This window comes from Phocoena phocoena, chromosome 7 (genome assembly GCF_963924675.1).
Source record: "Phocoena phocoena chromosome 7, mPhoPho1.1, whole genome shotgun sequence".
NCBI lineage: Eukaryota > Metazoa > Chordata > Mammalia > Artiodactyla > Phocoenidae > Phocoena > Phocoena phocoena.
The window spans coordinates 111,439,340-111,460,086 of NC_089225.1; positions in this window are offsets into that span (position 1 = coordinate 111,439,340).

Below are 20,747 nucleotides of genomic sequence, written 5' to 3' on the forward strand. Positions count from 1 at the left end.
AATCACTAACTTCTAATTTTCTCATGTAAAGATAGTAATAAGGTAACAATTAAACAGTAATAATTTATTATAATAATAATTTCATTAATGAACACAATTTATTACTCCACCCCCATAAAAAATCCCACTAGAAAGTTATGATATCAGAATAAAGGATAGAAATTTCCCAAACCAGTGGTTATAATTACACACACATATAAATATCCTTGTTCCCAGTGTTTTCATTTAGCTGTGGCTTCATAATTGACTGGCACCCATTCACGGACTGGTGTCTGGGAAGTCCTATGACTCAGGAAACTGAGGCCAAGAAAACTTAAATGCAGTACCTGAGATTCCCCAGCTAACTAACAGCAAAGTTGGGGTGAGAATTCCAGACTCCTAATTTCTGTCCCCAAAGCAAGACTCTTCAGATTGCAAGGGAAGAAGCAAAGAAACTTAAATGTGAATTTTGAGGCAAAATAGCTGAAGAGATAAGCAGAGGTCACCTCCTATGCAATTGGGTTCAGTACTCAGGCTTAGGCTGTGGAACACCTTCCCAGGGTATGGGAAGAGCTTTTTGTTTCTTTTCTTTTCTTTTTCTTTCTTCTTTGTTCTTGGAGTCTAGTTGATTTACAATGTTGTGTTAGTTTCTGCTGTACAGTAAAGTGAATCCATTATACATATACATATATCCACTCTTTTTTAGATCCTTTTCCCATATAGGTCATTATAGAGTATTGAGTAGAGTTCCCTGTGCTACACAGTAGGTCCTTATTAGTTATCTATTTTATAGGAGGGCGTATATGTCGATCCCGAGCTCCCATTTATCTTGCCACCTGTTTCCCCCCAGTAACCATAAGATAAAGGATATGATGGATAGTCAGGTCAGCAATACCTGGGGGTCGAGGAGGCACTGGGAGCCTGGATGTAGAAACTGGAGTTCAAGGAAAGCTGAAGACCAGACACCGATATGGCCCACAGCAGCACCCGGGGTCTGATCTGTCCTCAGCATTGACTCGGCCCCCAGCTCCAGGATGCCACACATCTTGAGGAGTGCGGTCCTCAGCTGTGTGATGGCTGCGGGCACTGCAGGAGCTGTAGAGAGAGACCCCCATGTTCCTCATTCTGCACTTAGCATGAGAGATACTCACTATGTCTCAAGTTCCCGCAGCTGGTCACACGGCCCCTGAGTGAGGGGATGCCCACCCTGGAGCAGTGATCACCCTCCCCCTAGCCTGCTTGCCGCTGCGTCTGGGGAAGCACTTCCCTCTTCCTTAGAGCCTCATCCCCAAATTAGAAAAAAATCCATCCTACTACCTGCAACATCAGGGTAACCCACCCCACCTTCACCTGTGGAGCCACCTGTCAAGCCACTGCCCCCATTAAAACACACCATGCCCTACCTTCCCATATTGGGACAGCCCGCCCTCCCAGATGCCCCTGTCGGGGGGTTTAGGCTCTTTTGACTTCACTACGGAGGGCCAGGGGAGCCCCAGTCCAGGGAGACAAAGCAACGGTGAGCCACTTTGGGGACTTGAGTTCCCACGGTTAACTGCTTAGGTGGGGTTCTACCCTGTATAACACCTTCCCTGGAAATGAAGTTCTCCTCTTAGATTTTCATTCATTTGGATGTTTCCGTGGGTTTCAGGGAGGAGAGGAGCGTTAACCCCTGCATGACTGCGCTGCCAGTGGGGGTTACATTTTAGCGCCTGCTGCAGTGGACGGACCTTGCTGGCCTGATGGCACCTGCTCTGGGGACAGGGCTGCGGAGAGTCAGGGTGGGTGCCAGGATCGAGGTGCTGGTGGGAAACAAAACTCCTGCCTGAAAAAACAGACAGGGAAAATATATTTTAGCTGTTTAGAGACAGATTATTTAAAAAAAAATAATGCGTTGTTAGTATTTCCCCATCTGTTCGGTTTATTGGTTTGAAATGACTGTGGCTTCATTCTTGAGACGGGAAGCAGATGGATAGCAGGACCATTAAGGTCACAGGGCAAGGTCTCTCCGGTCCTGGGCAGGGGAGCTCAGCAGATGAAAACTCACGGTGGTGATTAATTAAGGAAAGAGCCACGAGGTCCGGATAAGGCTGGGTTATAGAATTTTAATAAAGAAATTCGCCTGGTTAAAATGCTGATACCAAATAAAAGTCAAAGTCCAGAAAACACAGTATAAGAGTTATTTTTCTAAAGCAGAAAAAGACCTTGGAGGATGGCTCATTTAATCATCTCATTTTTTAGAAGAAGCGGCCATGCAGGAAGGTCCTCTGAGAAAATGTAAGTAAAGACAGAGCTTCTGGCCTAAAAAGGGATCTAGACAAACACCAGCTCCTCTCCCCTTATTTAAAATCCTATTCCCGTTCAGGGTTGAGGAAGGAGGACCCCGCCACTTCTCAGCATTCATGAATAAATGAGAATGATTTGCAAAGAGCTTATTTGCATAAAAAGCACTGCTTTCCTAGGTGGCGGGTCAGAGTTGCCAAGAAAGATTTGCCCTTTAAAGTGCTTTAACATCTTCCACTCATCAAAATCTGGCTGGCCTCAATTTTCTGGTAAAAACTTTTCCTAAAATTAGAATTTATGTTAGCCTATGCTTATCTGTATTATTCTATCTCCTGAAATGATCTCTTCTAAATTAATAGTTTTTTAAACCTAATTATCCCACTTCTCGGAATTGATCAATGATTAATCATCAGTGATTTAAGTCAGGAGGTGTTGTGAGTGAAGCCGTTCACAGCCTCACTGTTTTTACAAGCCCTAAACTGGAAACAACCTGGATGTCCAACCAGGGCCTCCTCTGGCCTGTATGGTGTCGTGGACGGAATGGGAAAAGTGTGTCTTCTGTGTGGCCAGCCCTTAGCTCATGGCCTGACAAGCACGCCTCCTCCAAGGAGACACAGCCCTGGCCAGGATGCGTGGCTTGGCAGGTTCCGTGGGAGCTGGATTCGTCTCTCAGGTGCCCTTCTGTGGGGTGCTGCTGTGCAGTGAACAACATGTACAACCACACCTGGAAACCCAACCCAACAAAAGAGAAGTAGACACAAGTAACAGAGTAAGTTTATAGGACGAAATATTATATAGCTATGAATAATCAGGTTGTAGGTGAACGTTTATTGAAAAAAGCAATGTTCTCAAGGAAACATTGAAAAAGAGAGCAGCAGACCACAAATGGAGTAAAGTACGAACACTGACACCTTGAAGAAAGGCAGAAAGAACGTAAACCAAAATTTAACTGTCCTCGTCTCTAAGAGATGAGGTGGCAGGTAAAGTTTTCCTCGGTGATTTTATATTTTAAGTTTTCTTTATGTACAACCTTTATAATTCATAGAATTACAGTTCATTCTCATTCTCCACAGTAGTTATTTTCTGTCAAGTCGTCACAGACGCTGAATTAGCAAATACTGAGCCATTGCTCCCAAAGGACGCACAGGGTTAGGTTCCTGTGAGCCCCTGGTCGTAGCATTTCATCAACCTATCAATACGTAACCCTGTTATAAGTGTGTTTCTGTTTAAAGACACCTTAATTTATATTTCTTATGCATAACTAATCACATGCAGTATTTCTTTATAATAAAATACTAGCTGAGAAGGGTTTAACATTTTCGTGACCCTGGGAAATGTGGCCATACGTTTCTTTGGCTTTTAGCCTCACAGTAATGCCTTTACCTCTAGATTTAAAGAAATCAGTCATCATCTCACGAATGCACAAATCTAGCTGCTTTCCCATCTTTTCCATTGCTTCCTCGTGTACCATAGATGTTCCTGTGGCATTTTCCAGAGTGGCCTCGCGTACAGATTGGTGAACTTCCTCTTCCTACCTCTCAGTGTGCTGCCCTGTTCACTCATTAACGTTGAACTCCCAGCCAACAGCGCTGTTACTCAGGCCTGAACCAAGCTCATCTAACACATGTATTTTCTCCATAAGGGCACATCACAGCCTTCTTGTGCTTGGAGCACTAGACAGCTCATGAGCACTACACTTGGAGGCCATCGCAAACAGCGAAATCACCCTCAATAAGCACAAAAATGCAAAAACATGGCACTGAACAGACTGCAAAAAGGCCACTTATTTATTTTTCTTTTTTAATTTTAATTTTTATTACATCTTTATTAGAGTATAATTGCTTTACAATGGTGTGTTAGTTTCTGCTGTATAACAAAGTGAATCAGTTATACATATACATATGTTCCCATATCTCTTCCCTCTCGCGTCTCCCTCCCTCCCACCCTCCCTATTCCACCCCTCCAGGCGGTCACAAAGCACCAAGTTGATCTCCCTGTGCTATGCGGCTGCTTCCCACTAGCTATCTACCTTACGTTTGGTAGTGTATATATGTCCATGCCTCTCTCTCGCTTTGTCACAGCTTACCCTTCCCCCTCCCCATATCCTCAAGTCCATTCTCTAGTAGGTCTGTGTCTTTATTCCTGTCTTACCCCTAGGTTCTTCATGACATTTTTTTTCCTTAAATTCCATATATATGGGTTAGCATACGGTATTTGTTTTTGTCTTTCTGACTTACTTCACTCTGTATGACAGACTCTAGGTCCATCCACCTCAGTACAAATAGCTCAATTTCGTTTCTTTTTATGGCTGAGTAATATTCCACTCTATATATGTGCCACATCTTCTTTATCCATTCATCTGTTGATGGACACTTAGGTTGCTTCCATGTCCTGGCTATCGTAAATAGAGCTTCAATGAACATTGTGGTACATGACTCTTTTTGAATTATGGTTTTCTCAGGGTATATGCCCAGTAGTGGGATTGCTGGGTCACATCAAGGCCACTTATTTACATTATGAATTGAAACAAAAACCGGAGCATCACCTTGTAGGACCTCAGCTGGGAGCACACGCTCTGGACACTCCTGTTGGCTGGCTGTTTCTCATCTCTGCACAAATGACCAGGTGCTGTGTGCACTGATTTGGGAGTTACCAATAAATTTTAGGGAGAAGGTGAATTTGCAGGTGCAGAATCAGCACATAAACAGGACCACAGTCATTAAAAACAAACACGTCAAGTTTCCATTGTATCTGTAGTATGTGTAAGCAACGTCACTTTGGTTCCATTTCAGATCTTCTTGATAAATCACGTGGGTCTAAATTCACTAAATTTCTGATTTTCTAAACACAGGGCTAGTATGCTGTCTACTAGGGAATCATAATCCATAAAATTTAGTGACATTTCATATGTTTTATGTTAGCAGTAATTACCAATCAAAATCATTATGTCTCAGTTTTATTTTTCTGCTTGGAATTTTATGCAAAAAGCACTGAATCGAACGAAGCAAGATGTGCTGGAATCCGAGTGCAGCCCTGGTAATAGGGGCCTCTGGCATTAAGGGCAGCGTTACTTTGGGGGAGTTTCACACTTGGGAGAATCTTCTTTCACTTCCCTTGGCTTAAGCCCCACCCAGCACCTGGGAAAATAGAGTCCCTCCACCCACCCACCCCAGGCATCCCCGCTTCAGAAAGAGGTTTAATTTAATTAACAGAAAATAGCATCAATAAACATTAGCTCAGCGAGGCTCTCATGGTGACTCCAGGGCTGCGGGCACAATCAGTTAGGCACACACCCTGGGTCTTGGCAGGGCTCCCTGACTGCGTGTCCCTTGCCTGGCCTTCTGGAAACCTCCACCGTCCCCTGAGAAGCAGAGACTATTGATGTGTCCAGCCAGCCCTCTGTCCTGTCACAAGTTCAGTCGCCACCTCCATTGAAAAGAAAATCACGGCCCCCCATGCTCTCAGCCCTGGGCCAGTTGGAGAGGGGACACCAGCAAGTACAGCCTTCTTTGGTCTGTTCCCCTAAGAGCCCTCACACCATCCATGTCAAGGATGGGCTGAAAAAATGGGGAATCTTCAGCAAGCACCATAAGTATAAAAAGGAAGGTGACTGCATTTGTGGACAAAGTGGGTCTTGTAGGTCCTGCATTAACTGTGACAAGATTAATATCAGCCGTAGTTGATGGGGTTTGGTGATAACAGAAAGGAGAGGCTGCACCAGGTTATCTGCTCCGGGAGAGGGGTGGGGGCAGAGCCAGGACTTGGCATTGAAGTCAGGTCTGCCTCTGACCAGCCAAGGGATGTGCAGAAAGAACATTCCTTATTGAAATGTCAAGATAGTCTAGCCTGCCCGCGTCACAGAGGTGCTACAATCAAACGAGAAAATGTAGAGATGCTTTGAAAAGACAAGATACTGCATTCAGGTGAGACCTTATTATTGTCAGATAGGCTTCTGTGCAGGGGAAGTGAGTGTTCCAGCCTCATTACTGCTTTTTCATAGTAACTGCAGTGTTAGCCCCTTTAACAGTTGACATTGGCAAACGAATGATAGTATATAATAAGAAAAAGCATAATAGGGAAAGACATGCTGAGATGTAGCAACTGCATTTCTGTGCCTATTAAAACAGCATTAACGTGGGATTCCTTTGGCCCCATAGACATCTAAGCCTTATGGAGGCAACATTCGGCGTTGCCAGGAAGGTGATGGGTTCCAGGAATAACGAAGCAAATGAATCTGACACGTGGGTACATGTTGGAAATGTAGCTGAAGCAGCTTCATGTGGGTGACGTGGCATGGTGGATTATCACCCGTGACTTTTCCTCCAAGGCAAGAAGACCAAAGTCTTCCTAAGTCACGCTCAGCAGGTGGCTGTGTGGCTGGGCATCTCCAGGAGGACCAGGAACTTGCCTGATACAAAATGGTTGTGAGTTGGTCAGCGTGAGGAGGGCCCACCTGTTCTGGAAGCACGGTCTGTCCAGTTGGAGAACGGGGCTAATGTGTCTACCTGCCCCTCTCCTGTTAACTCCAAATTTTATGAAGACTGCAAACAATTTCATGGTGATTGATTCACTAAGAAATGAACTAAATATATATGTACGTATAATGTGAATGTCATATATCCTATATATGTATGTGCATGTACATACCTTCACTCCCATTCCCTCTGAGATAGGGTTTTGTCTGTTTCCACTTTGAGGTGGAACTGCTGTGTGAAAAGGGACCTTGTCTCTTGGGTTCACTGCTGAAGCTCCAGGGGATATAGTATAGACTGAATGTTTGTGTCTCCCCAGATTTGTATGTTGAAACTTTCTTTTTTAAACATCTTTATTGGAGTATAATTGCTTTACAATGGTGTGTTAGTTGCTGCTGTATAACAAAGTGAGTCAGCTATACATATACATATATCCCCATATCTCCTCCCTCTTGGGTCTCCCTCCCACCCTCCCTATCCCACACCTCTGTGTGGTCACAAAGCACCGAGCTGATCTCCCTGTGCTATGTGGCTGCTTCTATCTAGTCTAATAGACTAGCTATGTATTTTACATTTGGTAGTGTGTATATGCCCGTGCCACGCTCTCACTTCGTCCCAGCTTACCCTTCCCCCTCCCCATGTCTTCAAGTCCATTCTCTATGTCTGGGTCTTTATTTCTGTCCTGGCCCTAGGTTCATCAGAACCTTTTTTTTAGATTCCATATATATGTGTTAGCATACGGTTGACAGACTCTAGGTCCATCCACCTCACTACAAATAACTCAGTTTCGTTTCTTTTTAATGGCTGAGTAATATTCCACTCTATATATGTGCCACATCTTCTTTATCCATTCATCTGTCAATGGACACTTAGGTTGCTTCCATGTCCTGGCTATTGTAAATAGAGCTGCAACGAACATTGTGGTACGTGATTCTTTTTGAATTATGGTTTTCTCAGGGTATATGCCCAGTAGTGGGATTGCTGGGCAGTATGGTAGTTCTACTTTTAGTTTTTTAAGGAACCTCCATACTGTTCTCCATAGTGGCTGTATCAATTCACATTCCCACCGACAGTGCAGGAGGGCTCCCTTTTCTCCACACCCTCTCCAGCATTTATTCTTTGTAGAGTTTTTGATGATGGCCATTCTGACTGGTGTGAGGTGATACCTCACTGTAGTTTTGATTTGCATTTCTCTAATGATTAGTGATGTAGAGCATCCTTTCATATGTTGGTTGGCAGTCTGTATATCTTCTTTGGAGAAATGTCTGTTTAGGTCTTCTGCCCATTTTCAGATTGGGTTGTTTGTTTCTTTGATATTGAGCTGCATCACCTGCTTATATATTTTGGAGATTAAATCCTTTGTCAGTTGCTTCATTTGCAAATAATTTCTCTCATTCTGAGGGTTGTTTGTTCATCTTGTTTATGGTTTCTTTTGCTGTGCAAAAGCTTTGAGTTTCATTAGGTCCCAATTGTTTAATTTTGTTTTTCTTTCCATTTCTCTAGGAGGTGGGTCAAAAAGGATCTTGCTGTGATTTATATCATAGAGTGTTCTGCCTATGTTTTTCTCTACGAATTTTATAGTCTCTAGCCTTACATTTAGGTCTTTAATACATTTTGAATTTATTTTTGAGTATGGTGTTAGGAAGTGTTCTAATTTCATTCTTTTATATGTAGCTGTCCAGTTTTCCCAGCACCACTTATTGAAGAGGCTGTCTTTTCTCCATTATATATTCTTGCCTCCTTTATCAAAGATAAGGTGATCATATGTGCATGGGTTTATCTCTGGGCTTTCTATCCTGTTCCATTGATCTATATTTCTGTTTTTGTGCCAGTACCATACTGTCTTGATTACTGTAGCTTTGTAGTATAATCTGAAGTCAGGGAGCCTGATTCCTCCAGCTCCATTTTTCTTTCTCAAGATTGCTTTGGCTATTCAGAATCCTTTGTGTTTCCATACAAATTGTGAATTTTTTTGTTCTAGTTCTGTGAAAAATGCCATTGGTAGTTTGATAAGGATTGCATTGAATCTGTAGATTGCTTTAGGTAGTATAGTCATTTTCACAATGTTGATTCTTCCAGTCCAAGAACTTGATATATCTCTCCATCTGTTTGTATCATCTTTAATTTCTTTCATCAGTGTCTTATAGTTTTCTGCATACAGGTCTTTTGTCTCCTTACGTAGGTTTATCCCTAGGTATTTTATTCTTTTTGTTGCAATGGTAAATGGGAGTGCTTCCTTAATTTCTCTTTCAGATTTTTCTTCGTTAGTGTAAAGGAATGCAAGAGATTTCTGTGCATTAATTTTGTATCCTGCTACTTTACCAAATTCATTGATTAGCTCCACTAGTTTTCTGGTAGCATCTTTAGGATTCTTTATGTATAGTATCATGTAATCTGCAAACAGTGATGGTTTTATGTCTTCTTTTCCGATTTGGATTAGTTTTATTTCTTTTTCTTCTCTGATTGCTGTGGCTAAAACTTCCAAAACTATGTTGAATAATAGTGATGAGAGTGGACAACCTTGTCTTATTCCTGATCTTAGAGGAAATGGTTTCAGTTTTTCACTATTGAGAATGATGTTGGCTATGGGTTTGTCATATATGGCCTTTATTATGTTGAGGTAGGTTCCCTCTATACCTACTTTCTGGAGAGTTTTTATCATAAATGGGTGTTGAATTTTTTCAAAATCTTTTTCTACATCTATTGAGATTATCATATGGTTTTTATCCTTTGTTTTGTTAATATGGTGTATCACATTGATTGACTTGCATATATAGAAGAATCCTTGCATTCCTGGGATGAACCCCACTTGATCATGGTGTATGCTCCTTGTAATGTGCTGTTGGATTCTGTTTACTAGTATTTTGTTGAGGATTTTTGCATCTATGTTCATCAGTGATATTGGCCTGTTGTTTTCTTTTTGTGTGCCACCTTTGTCTGGTTTTGGTATCAGGGTGATGGTGGCCTCGTAGAATGAGTTTGAGAGTGTTCCTCCCTCTGCTATATTTTGCAAGAGTTTGAGAAAGATAGGTGTTAGCTCTTCTCTAAATGTTTGGTAGAATTCGCCTGTGAAGCCATCTGGTCCTGAGCTATTGTTTGTTGGAAGATTTTTAAATCACAGTTTCAAGTTTTTAAAATTAATTAATTTATTTATTTTTGGCTGCATTGGGTCTTCATGGCTGTGCACAGGTTTTCCCTAGTTGTGACGAGTGGAGGCTACTCTTCGTTGCGGTGCACGGGCTTCTTATTGCAGTGGCTTCTCTATTGTGGAGCACAGGCTCTAGGTGTGAGTTCAGTAGTTGTGCCTCATGGGCTCTAGAGCACAGGCTCAGTAGTTGTGGCACACGGGCTTAGTTGCTCCACAGCATGTGGGATCATCCCCGACCAGGGCTTGAACTCATGTCCACTGCTTGGCAGGCAGATTCTTAACCACTTCACCACCAGGGAAGCCCCCACAGTTTCAATTTAAGTGCTTATGATTGGTCTGTTTATATTTTCTATTTCTTCCTGGTTGAGTCTTGGAAGGTTGTGCTTTCTAACAATTTGTCCATTTCTTCCAGATTGTCCATTTTATTGGCATATAGTTGCTTGTAGTAATCTCTCATGATCCTTTGTATTTCTGCAGTGTCAGTTGTTACTTCTTTTTCATTTCTAATTCTATTGATGTGAGTCTTCTCCCCCTTTTTCTTGATGAGTCTGGCTAATGGTTTATCAATTTTGTTTATCTTCTCAAAAAACCAGCTTTTAGTTTTATTGATCTTTGCTATTGTTTCCTTCATTTCTTTTTCATTTATTTCTGATCTGATCTTTATGATTTCTTTCCTTCTGCTAACTTTTGTTGGTGTTCTTCTTTGTCTTTCTCTAATTGATTTAGGTGTAAGTTTAGGTTGTTTACTTGAGATTTTTCTTTTTTCTTGAGGTAGGATTGTATTGCTATAAACTTCCCTCTTAGAACTGCTTTTGCTGCATCTCATAGGTTTTGGGTCACTGTGTTTTCATTGTCATTTGTTTCTAAGCATTTTTTAATTTCCTCTTTGATTTCTTCAGTGATCTCTTGGTTATTTAGTAGCGTATTGTTTAGCCTCCATGTGTTTGTATTTTTTAGTTTTTTTCCTGTAATTGGTATCTAGTCTCATAGCATTGTGGTCTGAAAATATACTTGATACAATTGCTATTTTCTTAAACTTACCAAGACTTGATTTGTGACCCAAGATATGATCTATCCTGGGGAATGTTCCATGAGCACTTGAGAAGAAAGTGTATTCTGTTGTTTTTGGATGGAATGTCCTATAAATATCAGTTAAGTCCATCTTGTCTAATGTGTCATTTAAAGCTTGTGATTCCTTATTTATTTTCATTTTTGGTTATCTGTCCATTCGTGAAAGTGGGGTGTTAAAGTCCCCTACTCTTATTGTGTTATTGTCAATTTCTCCTTTAATGGCTGTTAGCAATTGCCTTATGTATGGAGGTGTTCCTATGTTGGATGCATAAATATTTACAATTATTATATCTTCTTCTTGGATTGATCCCTTGATCATGATGTAGTGTCCTTCTTTGTCTTTTGTAATAGTCTTTATTTTAAAGTCTATTTTGTCTGATATGAGAATTGTTACTCCAGCTTTTTTTTTGATTTCCGTTTGCATAGAATATCTTTTTCCATCTCCTCACTTTCTGTCTGTATGTGTTCCTAGGCCTGAAGTGGGTATCTTGCAGACAGCATATATATGGGTCTTGTTTCTGTATACATTCAGCCAGCCTATGTTTTTTGGTTGGAGCCTTTCATCCATTTAAATTTAAGGTAATTATCAATATGTATGTTCCTATAACCATTTTCTTAATTGTTTTCTTTTTGTTTTTGTAGGTCTTTTCCTTCTTTTGTGTTTCCTGCGTAGAAAAGTACCTTTAGCATTTGTTGTAAAGCTGATTTGGTGGTGCTGAATTCTCTTAAATTTTGCTTATCTGTAAAGGTTTTAATTTCTCCATTGAATCTGATTGAAATCCTTGCTGGGTAGAGTAATCTTGGTTGTAGGTTTTTTCCCTTTCATCACTTTAAATATGTCCTGCCACTCCCTTCTGGCTTGCAGAGTTTCTGATGAAAGATCAGCTGTTAACCTTTTGGGGATTCCCTTGTATGTTATTTGATGCTTTTCCTTTGTTGCTTTTAATAATTTTTCTTTGTATTGTATGTTAAAACTTATATCCCAATGTGGTGGTATTTGGAGGTGGCACCTTCAGGACGTTATTAGGTCAAGAGGGTGGAGCCCTTATGAATGGGATTAGTGCCCTTGTAAAAGAGACTCAGAGAGCTCTTTTGTCCCTTCTGCCCTGGGAGGACACAGGGAGAAGGTGGTCGTCTGTGAAGAGGCAGGTCCTCACTAGACACCAAATCTGCTGATGCCTTGATCTTGGATTTCCAGCCTCCAGAACTATAAGAAATAAATTTCTATTGTCTATAAGCCATCAGTTTATGGTACTTTTGTCATAACAGCCAGAACAGACTAAGATGGCATGGAACAATGCATGGCACAGGGTTGGTGATCAATACGTATTTGCTGAGTCAACGAATGAACAAGGCGATGGCAATCCTGGAGTTGACTCGGGTCCCACCAGGACTTTGGGTACAAATAGGGTTGCTTCATGGACAATGGTCCTGGTCTTCCCTGCTCCTTGGCCCTCCTGCCAGTGCAGGGAGTGTCCCCTGTCCCTGTAGCATTTGGGGGCTTTCCCAAGAAGGCTCCCAGGGCTCTGAAAGGTCTGATTGTCTGCCTCATAACATTAACCTTCTCTGGGTCACGCTGCTGTCCCTTGGGGTATGCCCGGTGAGTTTGGCCTTCCCTGTCAGGCACAGCCGTGGCCTCCTGGACCCAGACAGCTGCGTTCAAATCTCACATGGACCCCACTGCTGTGCCTGACCTCTTCCTGGGGGAACTACCTGTCAAGGCACCAGGCAGTAGGGTTTCAACCAAGAGCAGGAAACCCCCCTTCCGACAGTTGTATTAAGCAGGGTTAGCACTCGGTGGCTTGTTCAGCATTTGCCCACATCCTTGCCTTTCTGTGGTCTCCAACATGAGCTATGGTAACATCTAGTAATAGTCTCAGGATGCCTTATCAAAGCATCAGAGACTGGGGGCCTGAAACAACAGACATTTACTTTCTCACATTCCTTGAGGTGGGAAGTCCAAGATCAAGGTGCCGCTGATTCTGTTCCCAGCGAGAGCTCTTCCCTGTTTGCAGATGGCTGCCTTCTCACTATATCCCCATAAGGAGAAGAGAGGGGGCTCTGGCATCTCTTACTCTTCTTAGAAGGGCACCAGCCCTGGTGAGTTAGGGCCCCACCCTTATAACCTCATGTAACCTTTACCACCTCCTCACAGGCTCCACCACCAAACATAGTCACACTGGGGGTTAGGGCTCCAACATATGAATTTGGGGGGTCAGAAACATTCAATCCATAACACTCTGTCCCTAGCCTTCCCTAATTCATGTCATTTTCACATGAAAACACATTCATTGCATCTTAACAGTCTCAAATATTTTAAGTTGTTCCAGCATCGACTATAAAATCTTGAGTCCAAAGCCTCATTTAAATTTCATCTAAATCAGATGTGGATGAGGCTGGAAGTACATTTATCCTGAGGCAAAATTCCTCTCCATCTGGGAACCTGTGAAACCAGACAAGTTATGTGCTTCCAAAATATAAGGTTGGCACAGACATAGGATAGACATTCCTAATCCACAGGGAGATGTAGGAAAGAAGGAAGGAGCAAAGGGTCCCAAGCAAGTCCAGAACCTAGCAAGGTGAATCCTGTTAGATCTTAAGGCTTGAGAATAAATCTCTAAGGCTCAACACCCTGGCTTCCAGACACTCTGGGGCAGCAGTCCCAGCCACATGTTCTGCTGGGTCTGAGTTCCACCCTCATGGCTTTCGGCGGAGGCCTTCTGGTGGTGGCTCTGATGATCTCTGTATTGCCCTCAGGGTCATTTTCCCTTTTCTTGAAGAATACCACAAGCTCACAGTCCAATAGCTCTATGATGCCGTCCTATAGAATCCAAGTCCTTCTTTCATTTTGTCCCATCTCCATCCCGTCCAGCTCCACCTGGCAGTGTTTCTGCTGGTAAACTCCCACTTCTATTCCTGCTTCTGCTGTGCTGGCTCATTCAGTTCTTAGTTCACACCCATGCAAACCTCCTTATCAAATGTTTGTTCAGTCACGCCCTCGGTGTTCTCTTCAAAACGAGTTTTCTCTTTTTTTGCAATATGCATAACCTAAGAATTTCCAAATCTTCAGTTCTGGCTCCTTTTTGCTTAACCATTCCTTCTTCAATTCTTCTCTCTCCTCTCGCCTTTGACTATAAGCTGCCAGGAGGAACCAAGTGTTTCAACACTCAGCTTAGAGATCTCCTCAGCTAAACATGCAATGCCAAAGCTTTGCAAATTCTACCTTCCACAAAACTCCAGAACACAGTTCAGCCAAGCTCTTTGCCACTTTATTACAAAGATCACCTTTCCTCCAGTTTCTAAGGACACGTTTCTTATTTCCGCCTGACACCCCACCAGAATGGCCTTTAACATCCATATTTCCAACAATAGTCTCTTCCCAGAAATCCAGGCTTTTTCCAGCATGAACCTCAACACTCCGCCAGTCTCCGCCCATCACCCCATTGCAAAACTGCTTCCACACTTTCAGGTATTTGTCACAGTATCAGCCCACTTCTCAGTACCAACACCCATGTCAGTCTGCTTGACTGCCGGGACCCTTCCCCATGACGTCACCTCTGCTGGCACATCCTTCCCGAGCCTCTTGGCTGCTCTGAGTCCCACACTCAGCTCCTTCTGTAAGATCAGCTTGAACATTCAGACACAAGATCCTGCCTCAGCCTTCCCTTCTTGCTCAAAATTCCTCAGCACAAAGGTTTCTTGTTCTGTGATGGTGGAAGCTGAGACCTTGGCCTGTACAATGTCTGATTTTTCTGCCTGTCCTCCCTGCCCTCTCAGCAGGGGGTGGACCCATGTCCCCTCTGGCCAGGCCTACACAGAGAGCCCTTGAATCCCTGGCCTTTGGGGGGTGCCCTTCAACCACTGGCACAGAATCATGGTCTTCTGATGTTTCTTCTGAGTTAGTGGTGGAGGAGGTTCAGTGCACAGACACAAATCACTGTCTTGGGTTAAGTGCCCAACACTTATATATAAAAAGCTAGTTAAACTAATTTAGGGTTTGTTTTACTAAATAAATATTTAAGAAAACTATGACGACTGTGGTCCTATGTTTCCCTTCCTCTCTCCCTCTCTTCCTTTCATTTTTTATATGCTGTGTCTGAGAAAGCCTAAATGATGTGGCCTCCTCTGCTGCCCTCAGGACCCACCATGAGTGGATTTCCGGCATATTCCACCTTGGAAAGAACTAAACAGCTTCCTTAGGACAGGCTCCTCAAGGTCACTTTCTCAAGGAGCAGAATGCCACCAAGATTCCCAAAGGCCCCCGATACGCAGCATGCGTGGCCAGGGAAGAAGACACAGGAGTTTATCACCTTATCAGACAGTAGGGGCTGCAGAGTGGTGGGGCCTGCAGGCGACATGCCAGCCCCAGGCTTATTTGGTCCGTGATCACAGAAATCCATCTGGAAAACCCTGAGGAGCCCTGACGAGACCAGGGCAGGGACTCGGGCTGGTCTGTCGGGTCCTCACGGACAGGAACAGGGATGGGCCTTGGGAACAGCTGGATCATCTCCTGAAAGCATCCTCCAGGTCATACCGGGGTGGTGGCTCTCTGTACAGAAAAGTTTTTCTCTCCAAAATGGTCCTGAAAGGGCAAAAATGCATTTGGAAGGCTCTGGGTACCAGCTCTCAACCTCTAGTGGGCATCTGAGTCACTGGGATGTGCATTAGGAAAAGGGCAGCAATTCTAATGCAGGCGAGCCACTGGCTCCGAGGTGGCCCTGACCGGGGGAGGGGGAGCAGAGTTGATGGATGGTATCTAAGCCCCCTGAGCGCCTCACCCGTAGGGCGCGTGTTAGCGAGGGTGCTCTGGCTGTGGTTGAATGTGAGTTTCCCTTGCTGGTCAGAGGGGCTCGTGTGGGGCGTGTGACGGCCGGGGTTTGGCACGGGCTCCACTCTTCACACTGCTCTTTCCTGCTCTGCTCTTCACATTAGATCATCTGATAAGAGAATGTCTAATCATAACATTTCACAGGGAGGAAGCAGAGGCAGGAGGAAGAGGGACGCCAAAAGTCAAATAACTTGACATCCTTGGGCATCAATAAGGTGAGAAATGGCTTTCAGTGAAAGTCGGCTCCCCTGAGAATTTCAAATTCCAGACATAAGTGGAGTCAGAACCCAAACCTAGTGCATCCATCACCCCAGAACCTAAAGCCTTTTACTGCTCTCATCACTCACTGGAGGGCAGCGTCCGCTCACCCTGGGGGGACAGAGGCCCCGGCAGCAGCATCCTTCCCACGTGGGTGATGGGTAACAACCCGTGGACGCCATGGGCAGCCTCAGAAGCGACCCAGCACCGACCGGGCCCTCCGGGATGCTGTGCACTCTTCTGATCCCCGTGTGCTTCGGCCCGTGGCACATAATCAATCATGGAGGTTAACACCTGAAAGAATCCTTTTGGCAAAGGCAGGACTTCACTTATTGAGCTTGGAAACCATTGGAGGTGGATATTGAGAGAGAGAGATTGAGGTAACTGAGGCCTAGAAAAAAAAATGCCATCTTGAAAAATCTCTCTTTTAAGTAATTTCAGGGCTGCATCGGAACTAGAATCTAGTCTTTTCAACTTCAAACAGCTGTCTTTATTAGGCATGGACCATGCAGGGTCACAGAGCTTAGATGTCAGGGAGCTGGCACTCGGAGCCTTGCCTCAACTCTCTGTGGGAAGGCATTTTGTGGTTTAGTGGCAGGAAGCTGTGGTATTGGAATTGGCTGGATGTTGAGAATGAAATAGAGAGAAATGTGCAAACGCAGCTTTCAGTGCAGTGACCCCAAGGGAGACGAGGTGGGACAAAGCGGCCCTGAGGTGCAGGCGACATCTGGTTGACCCTGGAGTGCCCACAGGGCAGCTTGGGGGTGTCCAGGAGGTTGTGGACCAGCAAAGAGGGTTTGGGAGTTATCAGCATATACACGCATGGCTGGGCGGCCAGTGATTATTAACCCAAGGGTTTGTCACACGCATAACCTAACCCTGAGATTTTCCCCGATTCAGGCTGGGGGCATTCATTGTGAACAGAGACACCAGAGGATGAATGCATGAACTTTCTGGCTTCAAGTTAAAAACTAGGGTGAGTGGTTTGGGTATGCAGCTGGATTATCTACAGATGATTGCAATTGCCCTTTTCCTCTCTTCGTCCTAGGGTCCAGACAAGTGTCTCTGCTGAGGAGGTGATAAGCGGGGATGAACTGGAGGAGAAGCAGGAGAGACAAAGCCTCGTGTTAGGGGCCTGGGTTCCACCAGCCCTCTTCTGGCTGAGTTCCCACCACCATGGGCAACAATGAGGATCCAGCAAGATCAGTGCATCTCAGCCTGCGATGATCCCATGTCTTTCTTCCTGGTGGGTGCCAGGCAGACAGCAGGTCTGGAGAGAAGCCTGGTGTGTGACAGGGCACCAGTGTGGCAGAGAAACAGCAGGAAGATGCACCTGTGGGTACCTCCCGGAGGCCCGTGGACACCAAGAGGATGCGGGCAGGTCCTACTGTGGCTGGAAAGGGCATGGAGATTGTGAGAAAAAGCCAGCCGGCAAGCCTGTGTCATCTGGAATGAGGGTGCCTACCTGAAGGCTGGATCAGGAAATGGTTACAAGGCACCCTGCCGCTGATGGCAGCTATGAAGGATGGTGATGCCCCAAGACCAGCCTGGAAGGTTATATTTTAGTGGGTGACAGCAGGTGACCATGGCCGAGGATGATGGAACAAGTGGAAGCCGCATGGACAGATATTGGCCAAGAATCAAAGGTTGGTCCCTGATGTCACGATGTTGTGCAGTTGTCCACTGAACCCAGGTGTCATCCTGGAAGAAGGGGGAGGGGACCCTGGATTTGCTTGTGAGTTTCATCTGAAATTAACAAGAGATCACTGAAGCTGGCTGTGTTTACTTGGAAGTGACTAGATTAAGTTTGCTGACACCTTCAGGTGGCAGTGGGGGCTCACAGCACAAAGTCCAGATATGGGAATCGTTTGCACCCCTAAGTGAGTGACTTGTGAAATTAGAATCGGCTACGAGTAATTGCTGGATCCCATGAGTGGGGTAACCCTCCCAACCTCATTCCTAGCTGCTAAGTATTGTCATCGGCATGAATTAGCATATTTAACGCTCCCATGAGGTTGGTCTGTGCTCTCCATCCTGGAGACAGAGAACCTGACACATGGAGAGTTTAGGGACTTGGTCACGGCCACTCAGGGAAGCCACTCTGCTTCCCTACAACACCTGGGGCTTCAGCTCTAGTTGTACAGAGCGTGGACAGAGAGTGAAGAGGAGAGGGCTGAGGATGGAATCCCTGGAAATACAGCATTTAAGGGCAAAGGCAGAGGAAGAAGGAACAGTGAGGGGAGTGCAGAAGAAACAGACTCAAGAGATGACCCAGGAGAGGAAGATGCCCAAGGAACTTAAGGAGAAGGTATTTCAGAGAAGAAGGGGGTGTTACCTACGCCCATGTCCCCAGAGATGTCACCTGGGTTAGAGCGGTCACTGGATTTGGTGACCAGGACTTCATTGGTGGCCACAGCAGGAGTTTTAGAGGAATCGTAGGGACCAAAGAGAGGCTGTGATGGGCTGAAGCATGAATGAGCTGAGGAAGCTGAGACAGCAGATTGAGGACATTTTAAGGAAACTTGGTGAAATCAGATAGATGGAGAGAGAGTTTTCTTTCCTTTTTTGTTTAGAAGACATTTGAATATATTTATTTATTGAGGTAAATAAGTCAGTAGACAAGGAGAGACAAAAGATAAAAGGGGAAAGAGGGTTTCTGGCAGAGCCAGGAAAGAGAAAGTTCTATGTGGTAGCCAACCTTCAAGACAGCGTCCCTTCCAGTCCTGCATCCTGCCGTTCACACGTTGGTGTAATCCTCTCCAACACTGTGGAGGGCTGACCTGTGTAACCTATGGGGTAGTAAGGAACGATGGAGTGTCACTGCTGAGGCTATAGGTGGTACAAGACCTTGTGGCTTCCACCTTGCTCTCTTGGCTCACTCTCTGGGGGAAGGCAGCCACCACGTTGTGAGGACACTCAAGCAGCCCTGTGGAAAGGTCTGTGTGCTGATGACCTGAGGGCTCCTGCAAAAATCAACCCTGTGAGTAAGATGTCTTGGAAGTGGTTCCTCCAGCTCCAGTCAAGCTTTCAGATAACTTCAATTCCAGACAACACCTTGACTCATGAGAAACCCTGAGCCAGAACCCCTAACTGCTAAGTGGTTCCTAAATTCCTGAGTCATGAGAGATAATAAATGTTCATTGTAGTTTTACACCACGAAGTTTTGGAGTATTTTGTTATTCAGTAACCGGTAAAGGTAGGTATAATTCTGGAGGTGGAAATGCTGGGGAAGTTGAGGCACTGTGTGCTTGGTGATCTCCACCATTTCTGTGAGGGAGAAGGCAAGTCCATCTGCTGGACTTGGGATGATGGAGGTGGGGCAGGGAGGTTTGGAGGAGATGGAAGAGATTCAGCACAACCGTTACAAAGAGGAGAAAGGCATCGCTATCTGTATCCCCTTCTCTAGGTCTGGTCTTGGGAAAGAGGGAAATGACATTCAGGAATTCTGCTCCTCGACCCAGAGGCCAGTCAGATGTTATCTGACCATTTCTGGGTGCAAGAGGTAATTTGTCAGAATGGAAGTACACAGGTAATTCAGAGAGGCTATTTTAGTGGAGGAATGGGGAGACATACTGAAGAGGGCTACAGGATGAATGGAGGTGAGAAAAGCTAGAATAAGGGCTACTTACCTTTCAAGAAGTTTGATAGTGAAATAATCTAGATAAGAAAATAGAATTGGGGCTTCCCTGGCGGTCCAGTGGTTAAGACTCTGTGCTTCCACCGCAGGGGGCGCAGGTTCAATCCCTGGTGAGGAAACTAAGATTCCACATGCTGCTTGGCACTGCCAAAAAAAAAAAAAAAAAGATAGAATCGAAGAAGTTTCCTGTTCTGACTTTTTTCTTTCTTTGTGTCGTTTTTTCTTGCTTGCCTTGGAGTCTCTTTCCATCTTCCTCTCCCTCCCTCCTTCCTTCCCCCACCCCCGTCCTTCCTTCCTTCCTTCTCTTAATGAGAGGAGATATTTAAAGGCATTTATTAGTTTAGGGAAAGAAGCCAGTATACAGAAAGACACTTAAGATAAAAGAAAAAAAATGTGTCCTTCTAAACAAAGGGCAGACGTCACCAAAGCCTCCTTGTCTTCAAGAGGATGTGATTGATTCAGTAATTACTGAGTGTTTACTGATGTCATCCCCTGTGCAAGGGGTTGGGTGTACGGAAGTGAATACACACAGCATCCCTGTCTTAATCCCGGGGCTAGTAAGGGTGAAGGACAAACGTCTACACAGACATATCCCTACGATTTGCAAAGAGCGCCGCAGAGGAAATGAACTGGGTGCGGAGCCAGGATCAGCACAGGAGACCTGGCCAGGATGGGGCAATGGGGAAGGCTCAGAGCAGGCCTCACTGAGCCTGGGGTCCTGAAAGCAGGACAGTTTAAGTCCCTGCTAACCACACTTTCTTCATATCTAAAGGCTCTAGCTACCTCCTGCACATTCTACAGGGAAACTTTTGTGTCTTTCCACGTTCACTCCAAGGAAGTAGGAAAAAAGAAAACCTTCTGTTCAACTTTCATAGAACAGAAGCGTCACGCAAAATCCTTGTGAGCTATGAGCATTTGTGAGTTTCTTTCAAATGCTAATGAGTTCTCAGCTTTGTCTTAGGTGTCTGATCCATCTGGCTGCCTACATCATAAAACACAAATCCTTATCTCGCTTCTGGCTAAACACCAGCAGCTTTCAGTGGAATTTGCCCCAGCCCCCAAAACAGACCAGAT